Source organism: Bombina bombina, chromosome 7, assembly GCF_027579735.1.
Source record: "Bombina bombina isolate aBomBom1 chromosome 7, aBomBom1.pri, whole genome shotgun sequence".
Lineage (NCBI taxonomy): Eukaryota > Metazoa > Chordata > Amphibia > Anura > Bombinatoridae > Bombina > Bombina bombina.
In genome coordinates this window covers 172,732,735-172,749,658 of record NC_069505.1, presented here as the reverse complement: position 1 = coordinate 172,749,658, position 16,924 = coordinate 172,732,735, and the positions used below count along the sequence as shown (strand labels likewise).

At 37.9% G+C, this 16,924-nt stretch overlaps 1 protein-coding gene across 4 annotated transcripts in view; it reads right to left on the bottom strand.

Annotated features, from left to right (window-relative positions):
• Positions 1-15,882, bottom strand: part of TCP11L1 (t-complex 11 like 1) — a 91,740-nt gene extending 75,858 nt beyond the window's left edge. Inside the window, exon 1 of one of the 4 annotated variants that reach the window (XM_053720414.1) lies at positions 15,732-15,882. The gene's annotated coding sequence lies outside the window, so the exon portion shown is untranslated. Of the gene's footprint in view, positions 1-15,574 lie in introns of all 4 variants that reach the window. The other 3 variants (XM_053720412.1, XM_053720413.1, XM_053720411.1) reach the window with 3 other exon arrangements.
• Between the last annotated feature and the right edge of the window lie 1,042 nt (positions 15,883-16,924).

Genomic DNA, 16,924 nt, shown 5'->3' with positions numbered 1-16,924 from the left:
TGCCGTTTTTTTAATACATCCCCAAGATTAAAAGAACTATTTATAGTTATAATCCACTAAATATACTTATAAAGTAATCGTTTTAGCCCAGAAAAATGTCTACCAGTCTTTAAAGCCCTTGTGAAGCCCTTTATTCTTATACTAAACTAAGAAAATGGCTTACCGGTTCCCATAGGGAAAATGACAGCTTCCAGCATTACCAAGTCTTGTTAGAAATGTGTCATACCTCAAGCAGCAAAAGTCTGCCCACTGTTTCCCCCAACTGAAGTTAATTCATCTCAACAGTCCTGTGTGGAAACAGCCATCGATTTTAGTAACGGTTGCTAAAATCATCTTCCTCTTACAAACAGAAATCTTCATCTCTTTTCTGTTTCAGAGTAAATAGTACATACCAGCACTATTTTAAAATAACAAACTCTTGATTGAAGAATAAAAACTACATTTAAACACCAAAAAACTCTTAGCCATCTCCGTGGAGATGTTGCCTGTGCAACGGCAAAGAGAATGACTGGGGTAGGCGGAGCCTAGGAGGGATCATGTGACCAGCTTTGCTGGGCTCTTTGCCATTTCCTGTTGGGGAAGAGAATATCCCACAAGTAAGGATGACGCCGTGGACCGGACACACCTATGTTGGAGAAATGAAAGTTTAAATTTTGACTTTAGTGGCCCTTTAACATTAATTTGTAATATTTCCCATCATGAATTGCATAATGCCTCTGAATATTTTATTCAGAATCTATTTTCTTAAACAACATTTTGCTTAACTTTTTTCTTTGTTCTGAAGGATGGAATTTTAAAATCTATTTGAGTCATTTTTTTTTTTTTTTTTAAAACTGATAGTTGTTCTCATCAGCCAGTGAGGAGAAGCAGAAAGAAGAAAAAAACTAATTTTTAAACAATACAGGCGAAAGTGCAATTCTATATATTTATCCCTCCAAAATACCACTCGAAGCCGCAGAGATCTGCTGGTCCCTAGTAGAAGTGTCTGTCTGGTGACTCAGTCAGCAGCGGTTCTCTGCTGCTACCAAGCAATAATTTAATTATGTGTTTAATCCCTTGACTGGAGATAAACACAAAGTGTGTACATTTAGCACACACACTATAATTACATTATATATATATATATATATATATATATATATATATACACATACATACATATACACACACACACAGTATATATATATATATAACATTTCCACTCACTCACTAGCCCTGGGTGAGTAGAAATTGAACTGTGGCGAGAAGTGAAAGATAGTGAGTAAATGTTAAATCAACATTCACTCACTATCGAAGGCTGGGCGTGTAGGTGCAGCAGTGAAATTCTGCTGTAAAGCTGGAGCATTGGCGTGAAGGTGGAGCTCACGTGCGTCAGTGTGGAGGCACTGAGAAGAAGTGTGAACAATGTGGAGATGCAGTGTTGGGGAGAGGCATTGTTAACAGGAGTGCGGCTTATGCGAGGTAAGCAAGGCCCTGATCTGGCTGATTTGAGGTCTGAGCGCTATACAAAATGAGGGGATAGGAGGCCATATGTAAATAGAGAAGGTTGACTGACTGTAAGTACCAATTAAGTACCCACTAGCCTCTATGAATTAAAAGGGACATTAAACCCAAAAATGTTCTTTCATGATTTAGATAGGGAATACAATTGTCAAAAAGTTTCCAATTCACTTCTATTATCAAATTTATTTCATTCTCATGTTATTCTTTGTTAAAGAGATACCTAGGTAGGTAGCGTGCACATGCCTGAAGCACTACAGGACAGGAAATAGTGCTGCCATCTAGTGCTCCTGCTAATGTGTAACATTGTTGCAAAACTCCAGCCATATAGTACTGCAGACACGTGCACACTCTTGAGCTCACATTTCTGCTTTTCAAAAAAGGATAATAGTGGTGAGTAACATTTTGGCCTGGTTACACACACACACACACATTTTATATATATATATATATATATATATATATATATACACATATACATACATACATATACATAATATATACATATATAACAAAACATCTGTAAATTCTGTTTATATATATATATATATATATATATATATATATAACCTGGGATAGTTATAAGTCACTGCTCTAACCCTAGCTAAGTTTATAATCTGTGTGAATAGCGATACTTTGGCGTTAAGGGAATCTGCTGAGAAGCAGACGAAGTAAAATGGTGTGTTGTGAACCTAATTTGCATATCTTACCCATAATCCTTTGCTGCATTGGAAACAATGTATTCCAGATGTTTTCTGTGGTAAAATAAGCCTTCTGGCTTGTCTAGATTTGTTAATGATCTACACAATGAGTTTTTTATATATATATATATATATATATATATATATATATATATATATATATATATATATATATATATATATATATATATATATATATAAGCAGAATCTACAGATGTGTTTTGTGTATATATATATATATATATATATATATATATATATATATATATATATATATATATATATATATATAAATAAAAGCAGAATCTACATATATATATACCGTATATATCTACTCTAAACTATAAGAAAATAAATGGAACATCTAAAATAATGAACCATACTTTGTGGTATATTACAAATGTGATGTTATGATATATATTCATTGGATACCTATGCTAAGACGTATTAACATTGTGAGAAATTATATTGATCTGAGATCTAGCTTCTATGCTAGTATATTAAACTTTGACTGATTAGTAAAAAAAAGTGCTTTATTCCCTATCTTTTGTATGGTTCATTAATTTGGATGTTCCATTTCTTTTCTTATAGTTTAGAGTAGAGATTTTTTGCAATAGGGTCTGCACCACCTAGAGGTAAAGATACTGCATTATAAGCAGTGATTCTTGTTAATTACTCATTTAGACTGACCATTTGTCCTGTACACCTTTTCTTGTTATAATAGGCATTTTTCTATTTAATCACTATTTATTGTGAACGTTTTCGGACCAACAGGTCCGTCCTCAGACAAATAAGTGAAACAACAAAAATGTACAGTAGTTAATACTCTACCAACTATGACCATCTCACAATAAGCCCCTTGAGAGATTGTTCTGCTATGTCTTACAATGTTGCCATTTTTTGGTTGCCATGACAACAATTGTGTTAGGGGGTTGCCTTACCAATATTGGCCATAGTCGTTCGACAGTGCAGGTATTTTAACATCTTGTTAAGATGTTTAAAATGAATTGCCTTGTATATATACTGGTGTTTAGCTGATATAGATATGTATGTAACAATGTAGCTCTGTTCTGTTGTTTGTTCAGCGTATTGTACTAGCCGGTCCGGATTCTGTTTGGATAACTATTGAACCTATAACGCTCTTTGTTTCTCTTGGTTGCAATGACAACCCCAGGGCAGTCGTGCTGTGCTCCGGAATGGCTAACACAATCTACTATAAAATTCAAAAGATTTGTTTGCTTGTATTAGTATATCAATCTATAAGCTTTTTGTCTGGTCATTTAATGGATATTGTTAATTATTTTTAGGATTGTATTTGGGACCGGCCCCATGTTGCCCGGGATGATGATGTCATTTCGCAGGGCGTGTCTACCTGGGATAGCGTGGAGACCAGCGTCTGCTGCATTTAATATAAGTTTGGTGAAGGGTAAGTTTTTGCTGTTTCACTTATCTACCTGTCTAGATTTGTTAATGAACTACACAATGAGTTATTTTCTCTATTTTGTGTGTAGTGGAGGATTTTAAACTCACCTTTTACCTCCCCCTAATTTAAAATGTTGTTTTATATATATATATATATCTCAAACATCTGTAAATTTTGCTTTTTTTCATATATATATATATATATCAGTTAGAGTACAATGTCTGTTTAATTATAACAAAAACCTAATATTAGAAACATCCGCATATCACTGAATTCACTGCAAGACAAAACGATCTCTAACTCCCAAAGCCGAGAATAACCCTAAGATTTCCATGTTATTTTCACTAATGGCTCCAGACGGTCTATATCTAATATAATCTCTGCAGCAGGAAGAAAATTAAGCGCATCCAATGGCTTTAATGCAAGAAAGTCAGTCAGCTGATGCACTTGTCTTTAACGTCAGAGAAATTCCTGGCAGAGAGTTAATTATTTAAGATCTATTTAATAACTTTGCATCTACAGTCCTGGCCAAAAGTTTTGAGAATGACACAAATATTAATTTTCACAAAGTCTGCTGTCTCAGTTTTTATGATTGCAATTTGCATATACTCCAGAATGTTATGAAGAGTGATCAGATCAATTGCAATTAATTGCAAAGTCCCTCTTTGTCATGAAAATGAACTTAAAGGGACAATCTAGTCAAAATGAAACTTTCATTATTCAGATAGTAATTTTAATCAACTTTCCAATTTACTTTTATCATCAAATTTGCTTTGCTCTTGGTATTCTTAGTTGAAACTAAACCTAGGTAGGCTCATATGCCTAATTTCTAAGCCCTCGAGGGCTGCCTCTTATCACATGCTTTTTAAATTGCTTTTCGCAACAAGGAGACTGAAAGTACACATGGGCCATATAGATAACACTGTGTTAACGCCTGGGGAGTTATTTAAGATTTAGCACAAGACAATACTAAATGCAAGTCAATAAATAATAAACAGTCACAGTCATGTGAACAGGGGGCTGGAAGAAGGTTCAAAGATACAACTTAATCACAGAGGTAAAAAGTATATTAATAATATATAACTGTTTGTAAAACTGTGGTAATAAAGGGACTATGTATCTTTTAAAACAATAACAATATTGTAGACTGTCCCTTTAATTGCCCAAAAAACATTTTCAATGCATTTCAACCCTGCCACAAAAGGACCAGCTGACATCATGTCAGTGATTCTCTTAACACAGGTGATAGTGTTGACGAGGACAAGGTTGGAGACCACTCTGTCATGCTGATTGAGTTAGAATAACAGACTGGAAGCTGTAAAAAGGAGGTGGTGCTTGAAATCATTGTTCTTCTTCTGTTAACCGTAGTTACCTGCAAGGAAACATGTGCAGTCATCATTGCTTTGCACAAAAAGGGATTCACAGGCAAGGATATTGCTGCTACTAAGATTGCAGCTAAATCAACCATTTATCGGATCATCAAGAACTTCTTGGAGAGAGGTTCAATTGTTGTGAAGAAGGCTTTATCGTGCCCAAGAATATCCAGCAAGTGCCAGGACTGTCTCCTAAAGTTGATTCAGCTGCGGGATCGGGGCACCACCAGTACAGAGCTTGCTCAGGAATGGCAGCAGGCTGGTGTGAGTGCATCTGCACGCACAGTGAGGCGAAGACTTTTGGAGGATGGCCTGGTGTCAATAAGGGCAGCATAGAAGCCACTTCTCTCCAGGAAAAACATCAGGGACAGACTGATATTCTGCAAAAGGTACAGGGATTGGACTGCTGAGGACTGGGGTAAAGTCATTTTCTCTGATGAATCCCCTATCCGATTGTTTGGGGCATCCGGAAAAAAACTTGCCCGGAGAAGAAAATGTGAATGCTACCATCAATTCTGTGTCATGTAAAGCATCCTGAGATCATTCATGTGTTGGGTTGCTTCTCAGCCAAAGGAGTTGGCTCACTCACAATTTTGCCTAAGATCAAAGCTATGAATAAAGAATGGTACAAAAATATCCTTCAAGAGCAACTTCTCCCAACCATCCAAGAACAGTTTGGCGACTAACAATGCCTTTTCCAGCATGATGAAGCGCATTGCCATAAGGCAAAAGTTATAACTAAGTGGCTTGGGGAACAAAACATCGAAATTTTGGGTTCATGGCCAGGAAACTCCCCAGACTTTAATCCCATTGAGAACTTGTGGTCAATCCTCAAGAGGCGGGTGAACAAAAAAACAAAAAAAATTCTGACAAACTACAATCATTGATTATTGAAGAATGGGCTGCCATCAGTCAGGATGAAAGTTGATTGACAGCATGCCAGGGCGTGTTCAATTGCTTGGTAACACAAATTGCTAATCAGCCAATCACATGGCAGCAACTCAATACATTTAGGCATGTAGACGTGGTGAAGACAACTTGCTGAAGTTAAAACCGAGCATCAAAATAGGGAAAATTTAAGTGACTTTAAATGTGGTATGGTTGTTGGTATGAGTATTTCAAAAACTGCTGATCTACTGGGATTTTCAAGCACAACCATCTCTAGGGTTTACAGAGAATGGTCTGAAAAAGAGAAAATATCCAGTGATCAGCAGACATGTGGACAAAAATGCCTTGTTAATGTCAGAGGAGAATGGGCAGACTGGTTTGAGATGATAGAGAGGCAACAGTAACTCAAACACTCGTTACAACCAAGGTATGAAGAATACCATCTCTGAACACACAACACATTGAACCTTGATGCAGAAGACCATGACGGGTGCCACTCCTGTCAGCTAAGAACAGGAAACTGAGGCTACAATTCGCACAGGTTTACCAAAATTGCACAATAGAAGATTGGAAAAACGTTGCCTGGACTGATGAGTCTCAATTTCAGCTGCAACATTCAGATGGTAGGGTCAGAATTTAGCATAAACAACATCAAAGCATGAATCCATCCTGCCTTGTATTAACGGTTCAGGCTGCTGCTGGTGTAATGGTATGGGGGATATTTTCTTGGCACACTTTGGGCCTCTTAGTACAAATTGAGCATTTAATTGCCACGGCCTACCTGACTATTGTTGCTGACCATGTCCATCCCTTTATGACTACAGTGTACCCATCTTCTGATGACTACTTCCAGAAGAATAATGCACCATGATGTCACAAAGCTCAAATCATCTCAAACTGGTTTCTTGAACATGACAATGAGTTCACTTTACTCCAATGGCCTCTACAGTCACCAGATCTCAATCCAATAGAGCACCTTTGGCATGTGGTGGAACGGGAGATTCGCATCATGGATGTGCAGCCGACAAATCTGCAGCAACTGCAATAAGCTATCATGTCAATATGGACCACAATCTCTGAGCAATGTTTCCAGCACCTTGTTGAATCTATGCCACAAGGAATTAAGGAAGTTCTGAAGGCAAAAGGGGGTCCAACCCGGTACTAGCAAGGTGTACCTAATAGGGTGGCCAGTGAGTGTGTGTGTGTAATATATATATATATATATATATATATATATATATATACACACACACACACCTGTCTGGGGTTAACTGCCTGTGACTCTGGGGACAGTGTAGCTGCCTAAGAGTGCTATTGAGCTTTGCATGTTGCAGGGTCATAGGATGTGTACCCAGTCCAGTCTGAGAGTTTTTTCTTTGGCTGTTTTAGGGACCCAGGTTTTGGGAGAGACCTTGACGTGGTACCTGGGCTTGTCCCATTTGGCCAGATGCGGTAACTAACTAAGAGCTTGCAATTGAGTGCTGGACTTCCTCTGTGTGCTGTATTAATTTGTTTTGTAATTTTCCCTATGGGCCTTGCACCCAGATCTGTCTGGGGTTTACTGCCTGTGACTCTGGGGACAGTGCAGCTGCCTGGGAGTGCTATTGAGCACCCATGGCTGTGCAGCCAGTCCAGTCTGAGAGTGCAGTCCCCTTCCGTGTTTTGTATATGTCTAGGGTGATTACATAAGCCTAGTTCCCAGTTTGTTTCATTGAGAGCTTGCATTGTTTGGCTGTTCAGATAGGGCATGCTATTTAAAACAATGCTTCATTTTACTTTTATCATCACATTTGCTTTGTTCTCTTAGTATTCTTTGTTGGAAGCTAAACCTAGGTAGGTTCATATGATAATGTCTAAGCCCTTGAAGACTGCCTCTTATCTCAGTGCATGTTGACAGTTTTTTTACAGCTAGAAAGCGCTAGTTTATGTGTGCCATATAGATAACATTGTGCTCACACCCGTGGAGTTACCTAGGAGTCATCACTGACTGGCTAAAATGCAAATCTGTCAAGAGAACTGAGATAAGAAGGCAGTCTGCAGAGGCAATCACAAGGTAATCACAGAGGTAAAAAACATAATTTATGTAAGAATTTACCTGATAAATTCATTTCTTTCATATTGGCAAGAGTCCATGAGCTATTGTCGTATGGGATATACATTCCTACCAGGAGGGGCAAAGTTTCCCAAACCTCAAAATGCCTATAAATACACCCCCACCACACCCACAATTCAGTTTAACGAATAGCCAAGAAGTGGGATGATAAAAAAGGAGCGAAAGCATCAACAAGGAATTGGAATAATTGTGTTTTATACAAAAAAATAATAACCACCATAAAAAGGGTGGGTCTCATGGACTCTTGCCAATATGAAAGAAATGAATTTATCAGGTAAATTCTTACATAAATTATGTTTTCTTTCATGTAATTGGCAAGAGTCCAGGAGCAAGTGACGTATGGGATAGAAAATACCCACGATGTGGCACTCAACCCAAGAGTCACTAGAGAGGGAGGGATAAAAATAAAGACAGCCAATTCCACTGAAAAAATAATCCACAACCCAAATCAAAAGTTTTAATCTTATAATGAAAAAAACTGAAATTATAAGCAGAAGAATCAAACTGAAACAGCTGCCTGAAGTACTTTTCTACCAAAAACTGCTCCTGAAGAAGAAAAAACATCAAAATAGTAGAATTTAGTAAAAGTATGCAAAGAAGACCAAGTTGCTGCTTTGCAAATCTGATCAACAGAAGCTTCATTCCTAAAAGCCCAGGAAGTAGAAACTGACCTAGTAGAATGAGCCGTAATCCTCTGAGGCGGGGATTTACCCGACTCCAAATAAGCATGATGAATCAAAAGCTTTAACCAAGATGCCAAAGAAATGGCAGAAGCCTTCTGGTCTTTTCCTAGAACCAGAAAAGATAACAAATAGACTCTTTTTGAAATCTTTAGTAGCTTCAACATAATATTTCAAAGCTCTTACCACATCCAAAGAATGTAAAGATCTCTCCAGAGAATTCTTAGGATTAAGACACAATGAAGGGACAACAATTTCTCTACTAATGTTGTTGGAATTCACAACCTTAGGTAAAAATTTAAATGAAGTCTGCAAGACCGCCTTATCCTGATGAAAAATTCAGAAAAGGAGAGTCATAAGAAAGAGCAGATAACTCAGAAACTCTTCTAGCAGAAGAGATGGCCAAAAGGAACAATACTTTCCGAGAAAGTAATTTAATGTCCAGAGAATGCATAGGCTCAAACGGAGGAGCCTTTAAAGCTTTCAAAACCAAATTAAGACTCCAAGGAGGAGAAATTGATTTAATGACAGGCTTAATACAAACCAAAGCCTGTACAAAACAATGAATATCAGGAAGATTTTCCTTTCAAGGAACTTGCAGACAAACCCTTATCTAAACCATCCTGAAGAAACTGTAAAATTCTAGGAATTCTAAAAGAATGCCAAAAGAATTTATGAGAAGAACACCATGAAATGCAAGTCATCCAAACTAGGTAATAAATCTTTCTAGACACAGATTTACGAGCCTGCAACATAGTATTAATCGCTGAGTCAGAGAAACCTCTATGACTAAGCACTAAGCGTTCAATCTCCATACCTTCAAATTTATTGATTTGAGATCCTGATGGAAAAATGGGCCTTGAGATAGAAGGTCTGGCCTTAACGGAAGTGGCCAAGGTTGGCAACTGGACATCCGAACAAGATCCGCATACCAAAACCTGTGTGGCCATGCTGGAGCCACCAGCAGTACAAACGAACGCTCCATTATGATTTTGGAAATCACTCTTGGAAGAAGAACTAGAGGCGGAAAGATATAAGCAGGTTGATAACTCCAAGGAAGTGTCAACGCATCCACTGCTTCCGCCTGAGGATCCCTGGACCTGGACAGATACCTGGGAAGTTTCCTGTTTAGATGAGAAGCCATCAGATCTATTTCTGGAAGCCCCCACATCTGAACAATCTGAAAAAACACATCTGGTTGAAGAGACCTCTCTCCCGGATGTAAAGTCTGGCGACTGAGATAATCCGCTTCCCAATTGTCTATACCTGGGATATGGACCACAGAAATTAGACAGGAGCTGGATTCCGCCCAAGCAAGTATCCGAGATACTTCTTTCATAGCTTGAGGACTGTGAGTCCCACCTTGATGATTGACATACGCCACGGTTGTGACATTGTCTGTCTGAAAACAAATAAACGGTTCTCTCTTCAGGACAGGCCAAAACTGAAGAGCTCTGAGAATCGCACAGAGTTCCAAAATATTGATTGGTAATCTCGCCTCTTGAGATTTCCAAACCCCCTGCGCTGTCAGAGATCCCCAGACAGCTCCCCAACCTGAAAGACTCGCATCTGTTGTGATCACAGTCCAGGTTGGACGAACAAAAGAGGCCCCTTGAACTAAACAATGGTGATCTAACCACCAAGTCAGAGATAGTTGAACATTGGGATTTAAGGATATTAATTGTGATATCTTTGTATAATCCCTGCACCATTGATTCAGCATACAAAGCTGAAGAGGTCTGATGTGAAAACGAGCAAAGGGGATCGGGTCCGATGCTGCAGTCATGAGACCTAAAACCTCCATGCACATAGCTACTGAAGGGAATGATTGAAACTGAAGGTTCCGACAAGCTGCAACCAATTTCAGACGTCTCTTGTCTGTTAGAGACAAAGTCATGGATACTGAATCTATTCGGAAACCTAAAAAGGTTACCCTTGTCTGAGGAGTCAAAGAACTTTTTGGCAAATTGATCCTCCAACCATGTTTTTGAAGAAACAGCACTAGTTGATTTGTGTGAGATTCTGCAGAACGTAAAGACTGAGCAAGTACCAAGATATCGTCCAAATAAGGAAGCACCGCAATACCCCGCTCTCTGATTACAGAGAGTAGGGCACCGAGAACCTTTGAAAAGATCCTTGGAGCTGTCGCTAGGCCAAAAGGAAGAGCAACAAATTGGTAATGCTTGTCTAGAAAAGAGAATCTCAGGAACTGATGGTGATCTGGATGAATCAGAATATGAAGATATGCATCCTGTAAGTCTATTGTGGACATATAATGCCCTTGCTGAATAAAAGGCAGAATAGTCCTTATAGTCACCATTTTGAACATTGGAATTCTCACATAACGGTTCAAAATTTTTAGATCCAGAACTGGTCTGAAAGAATTCTCCTTCTTTGGGACAATGAACAGATTTGAATAAAACCCCAGACCCCGTTCCTGAACAGGAACTGGCACAATTACCCCAGATACCTCCAGGTCTGAAACACACTTCTGGAAAGCCTAAGCCTTTTCTGGGTTCACTGGAATGCGTGAGAGAAAGAAACTTCTCACAGGTGGTCTTACTTTGAAACCTATTCTGTACCCTTGAGAAACAATGTTCTGAATCCTCTGATTTTGGATTGAATTGATCCAAACATCCTTGAAGAATTTTAGTCTGCCCCCTACCAGCTTAGCTGGAATGAGGGCTGCACCTTCATGCAGACTTGGAGGCTGATTTAGATCTTTTAAATGGCTTGGATTTATTCCAGACTGAAGAAGGCTTCCAATTGGAAACCATTCCCTTAGGGGAAGGATCAGGTTTCGGTTCCTTATTTTGTCGAAAGGAACTAAAACGGTTAGCAGCCTTAAATTTACCCTTAGATTTTTTATCCTGAGGCAAAAAAGCTACCTTTCCCCCAGTGGCAGTTGAAATAATTGAATCCAACTGAGAACCAAATAATTTATTACCTTGGAAAGAGAGAGATAGCCACGTTGATTTAGAAGTCATATCAGCATTCCAAGATTTAAGCCATAAAGCTCTTCTAGCTAATATAGCTAAAGACATATACCTGACATCAATTCTGATGATATCAACAATGGCATCACAAATTAAATTATTAGCATGTTGAATTAACTTAACAATGCTATACACATTATGATCTGATACTTGTTGCGCTAGGGTTTCCAACCAAAACGTTGAAGCAGCTGCAACATCAGCCAAAGAAATAGCAGGCCTAAGAAGATGACCTGAACATAAATAAGCCTTCCTTAGATAAGATTCAAGTTTCCTATCTAAAGGATTTTTAAAAGAAGTACTATCTGCCGAAGGAATAGTAGTACGTTTAGCAATAGTAGAGATGGCCCCATCAACTTTGGGGATTTTTTCCCAAAACTCCAATCTATCAGACGGCAAAGGGTACAGTTTCTTAAACCTTGAAAAAGGAATAAAAGAAGTACCCAGTCTATTCCATTCCCTAGAAATTACATCTGAAATAGCATCAGGAACTGGATAAACCTCTGGAATAACTACATGAGGTTTAAAAACTGAATTTAAACGTTTATTAATTTTAATATCAAGAGGACTAGTCTCCTCCATATCTAATGCAATCAACACCTCTTTCAATAAGGAACGAATATACTCCATTTTAAATAAGTATGAAGATTTGTTAGTGTCAATATCTGAGGCAGAATCTTCTGAACCAGATAGAGCCTCATCAGAGATAGATAAATCAGAATGTTGTTGGTCATTTTAAAATTCATCAATTTTATGAGAAGTTTTAAAAGACCTTTTACGTTTATTAGAAGGTGGTATGACAGACAAAGCCTTCTGAATAGAATTAGAAACAAATTCTCTCACATTAACAGGAATATCCTGAGCATTAGATATTGAAGGAATAACAACAGGTAATGGATTACTACTAATGGAAATATTATCTGCGTGTAAAAGTTTGTCATGACAACTATCACAAATTACAGTCGGAGGTACAGTTACCACAAGTTTACAACAAATGCACTTATCTTTGGTAGAACCAACATCAGGCAGCAGGATTTCAATAGTGGATTCTGAAACAGGATCAGATTGAGACATCTTGCAATATGTAAGAGAAAAAATAACATATAAAGCAAAATTATCAATTTCCTTATATGACAGTTTCAGGAATGGGAAAAAATGCAAACAGAATAAGCCTCTGGAAACCAGAAGCAAAAATACATGAAGACTTAAATAATGTCAAAAGTCTGGCGCCAAGTATGACGCCCACAACTGACAAAATATTTTTGGCGCCAAAAAGTCTGCAACAAACACGAGCGTCATAGATGACGCAACTACGTGAAAATTTTCGCCGCCAACTAAGACGCCGGAAATGACGAAAATACGTCAAAAAACGTAATTCTCGCGCCAAAAAAGTCTCGCACCAAGAATGACGCAATAAATTATAGCATTTTGCGCACCCGCGAGCCTAATTTCAGATAAGAATTTTTTTATTTTTTTTTTTAATGTGCATTTACCAAAATGAAACTGACAGTTTGCAAAAAGGAAATATACTGATAAACCTGAATCATGGCAAATATAAGTACAAACATTATATTTAGAACTTTACAAATAAAGTGCCAAACCATAGCTGAGAGTGTCTTAAATAAAAGAAAACATACTTACCAAAAGACACTCATCTACAAAAAGTAGATAGCCAAACCAGTACTGAAACGAGAATCAGCAGCGGTAATGGTATATAAGAGTATATTGTCGATCTGAAAAGGGAGGTAGGAGATGAATCTCTACGACCGATAACAGAGAACCTATGAAATAGATCCCTGTTAGGATGACCATTGCATTCAATACGTAATACTCCCTTCACATCCCTCTGTCATTCACTGCACTCTGAGAGGAACCGGGCTTCAGCATGCTGAGAAGCGCATATCAACGTAGAAATCTTAGCACAAACTTACTTCCTCACCTCCATAGGAGGCAAAGTTTGTAAAACTGAATTGTGGGTGTGGTGGGTGGTGTATTTATAGGCATTTTGAGGTTTGGGAAACTTTGCCCCTCCTGGTAGGAATGTATATCCCATACCTCACTAGCTCATGGACTCTTGCCAATTACATGAAAGAAAGTATATTAATATAACAGTGTTGGTTATGGAAAAGTGGTGAATGGGTAATAAAGGGATTATCTATCTTTTAAACAATAAAAATTCTGGAGTAGACTGTTCATTTAACTAAAAGTGAATTTACAGTAAAATAGGACAAGACAAATAATGAACCTATAGTACAAAGTTTTAGTACATAAACATTTTATATTACAATCTTAAGCTGTTTACTGCCCATTTAAACATGTTCAAATATTTTTTATTGCTCTACTGCCTGCATATAACTCCTGCAAAGGAATTAAGCACATAAAGTCAGCTCCAGTGCAGCTAGCTGAACACATCTGGTGAGCCAATGACAAGAGGCATATATGTGTAGCCACAAATGCCCAGCTAGCTCCCAGTAACGCATTGCGGCTCCTAAGCCTTTCTAGATATGGTTTAACAAAAGATACCAAGAGCACTATGTACATTAATAGAAGTACAATGAAAAGTATCTTAAAATTGCATGATCTATCCAAACCATTGAAGTTTATTTTTGAACTAAACAGGAAGTGCTTGTTTGTGCACAGTTCATCCCTATGGACAGGTTGTTCACTAGCTGAAAATGACAACATTCAAAGTAGATGAAGTTTCATTATTACCTAATTCTGTATTTCTCATCAGGACATGACTACTTGGATTTTTGAGATCTCTGATCAGTGTCTCATCTCATTATGTCATTTTATCGTGCCAGTAATTACAGTCAGTCATTTTCATAACATCAATACAATGTAATACATTTTTTCAGAAGTTTTCTCCCAACTACCAAGCTCCTCCTATTTCCTAGCACTGGCTTCTGTATCAGTAAAATACAGTGGTTTGTTATTCACATCTTTCAGTACTGTAAATCAGAGTTCAAACTCCCATACAGTGCACCCAGTCCCAGAGGGAATAACAATAACGTGAGATCTGGAAAAAAATGTAGGTCATTTTAAAAACCTGAAACACCTATATCTCTGTAAATATTAAAGACAAAGTATATTGCAAAATTGTTTTTCCCTTAATGAATTTCCAATGACTTCTTATACCAGCTGCAGAGTATAAAAAAACTGCATTTTCAAGTTTATTTGTGTATATGAAATAGTTGGTTTTGTGATACAAAACCACAGCCTATTGAAATTGGTGGAGCTTGCAGGAAAAATCAGATCTCATTGTTATCACTTTGTGTACACACACCCACATGCTTGCTTATCTTATATTTGTCTGTAAACCAAAGCTCAATACTTAGAGAAAACAATAGAAAATTATGATGTTATTAGTTATCTCTTCTATAACCCACCAGGAGCATAATTTATTCTGCTGTCTGTGTTTACATTGTGTGTCAATAGCTTGGAATTCAGTATAGAAACTTTAAGTATAGGGGATACCACCGGCTAAATCAGCTATTTTAAATGCCAAAATAAGGATAAACGAGCTACTTGTATCATTGGGAACAATTTAAAGTTGAGATTTATTTTTGGGGGGGTAAATAGTACCTTTAATATTTTTATATTTATTATTTACACTGGAAGTTATCTTATAACTATTTCATATATTGGTTACCTACATTACCTGCGGATTTTAAGTATTTAAAAAAATAACTATAACAGAATAAACTATATAGCTACACTAAAAGGACCAGTGACAATTACTATTATATTGCATGCTTCTATACACTTCACAATGTAAACTTTTGTAAATACAAAACAATTAAAGTGGGTTTAATCCATTATTTGCAAAAACATTATCTGAAGCCTAAATAGATCTGACTGTATAGGAGCTATAACCAATATAAAGTGGACATCGTTACTCACCCAGTGACTGTAATTAATAACTATAGTAGTAGCTGGAATGCAGATGAGTATAGGGGCCGTGTATCAGGAGCATCAGTCTACACTAGTCAGGCTAGTGATACAATGTAATTCCTGGGCTCCTGTGGTACTGAGCAAGTCATGGGTAGCTTTTGCCTACCTAGAGCTGGATGTTTAGACCAGGGAGACAGGAGATGCTACAGCCGTTAAAGGAGCTGCCCATTAGATCTGCTGCATTTGGAGAGAAGCTGAGCTCAGGCATGCTGGGAAATGTAGTTTAATGACAATGTTTTGCACGGAAGCATGACAAACATATTTTTTAGAATCCAGCAGCTGCAATATGACAAAGCTGTGAAATAAAAGCGATCTTATGATTGGCTATTACAGATCATTTTCTATTGGTCATTGGTAGCTCATTTCTGATTGGTCATGATTATTCTCACGATTTTGGGCTGCTGCTGTAAGTGAATGATGTTTGGGTGCTGAAAATAGTTTGACAGTAGCAGCTCAGAGAAAAGAAAAATGGTTTTTAAAAAAGCCCATTGTAATATAATGTATTACTTATGCATAAACTAACTTTGCACTGTACGGGCATGATTTTGTAGCCTGTTTTATCTCATTTTTGTTAAAGGCATATATAATTCAAAAAGGAAATGTTATAATGTGTAAGATCATTTATTGCATGTTACTAACTGTTTAATCCCCACAGGAGTTAAACACAGTAATGGGATATGAAACTTTCTAATTTACTTCTAGTATCAATTTTTCTTCCTTCTCTTGGTACCTTTTGCTGAAAAGCAGGGATGTATGCTTAGGAGCCGGCCCATTTCTGGAGCACTATATGGCAGCAGTTTTGCAAAAATGTCCATTTGCAAGAGCACTAGATAACTGCACTATTTGCCATGTAGTGCTCCAGATGCCTACCTAGGTATCTATTCATCAAACAATACCATGGCAACAAAGCAAATTTGATAATAGCAGTAAATTGGAAAACTTTTTTAAAAGTGTATGTTCTGTCTAGATCACCAAAGAAAACGTTTGGGTTCCATATACCTTTAAGTCTGCTCCAGAGCAGCACTACTATAGAAAACATCTGTTAAGCCAATGCCAAGATGCATATGTGTGTAGCCTAGGGTTGCCACCCGCCCCGGTCTCACCAGGACAGTCCCAGTCTGAGGCTCTGTGTCCCATGTCCCGGAACTAGCCTAAAATGCCCCGGGCTAAGCGCTCCCCTGGCGCAGCAGTGACTCGAGCACAGACTTTACAAAATATAAGCTGGCCAGAGGAGCGCTTAGCCCGGGGTTACTAACCGGGTAGGTGGAGTCTGCAGGAGAGACGGTCCTGTGACAGGGC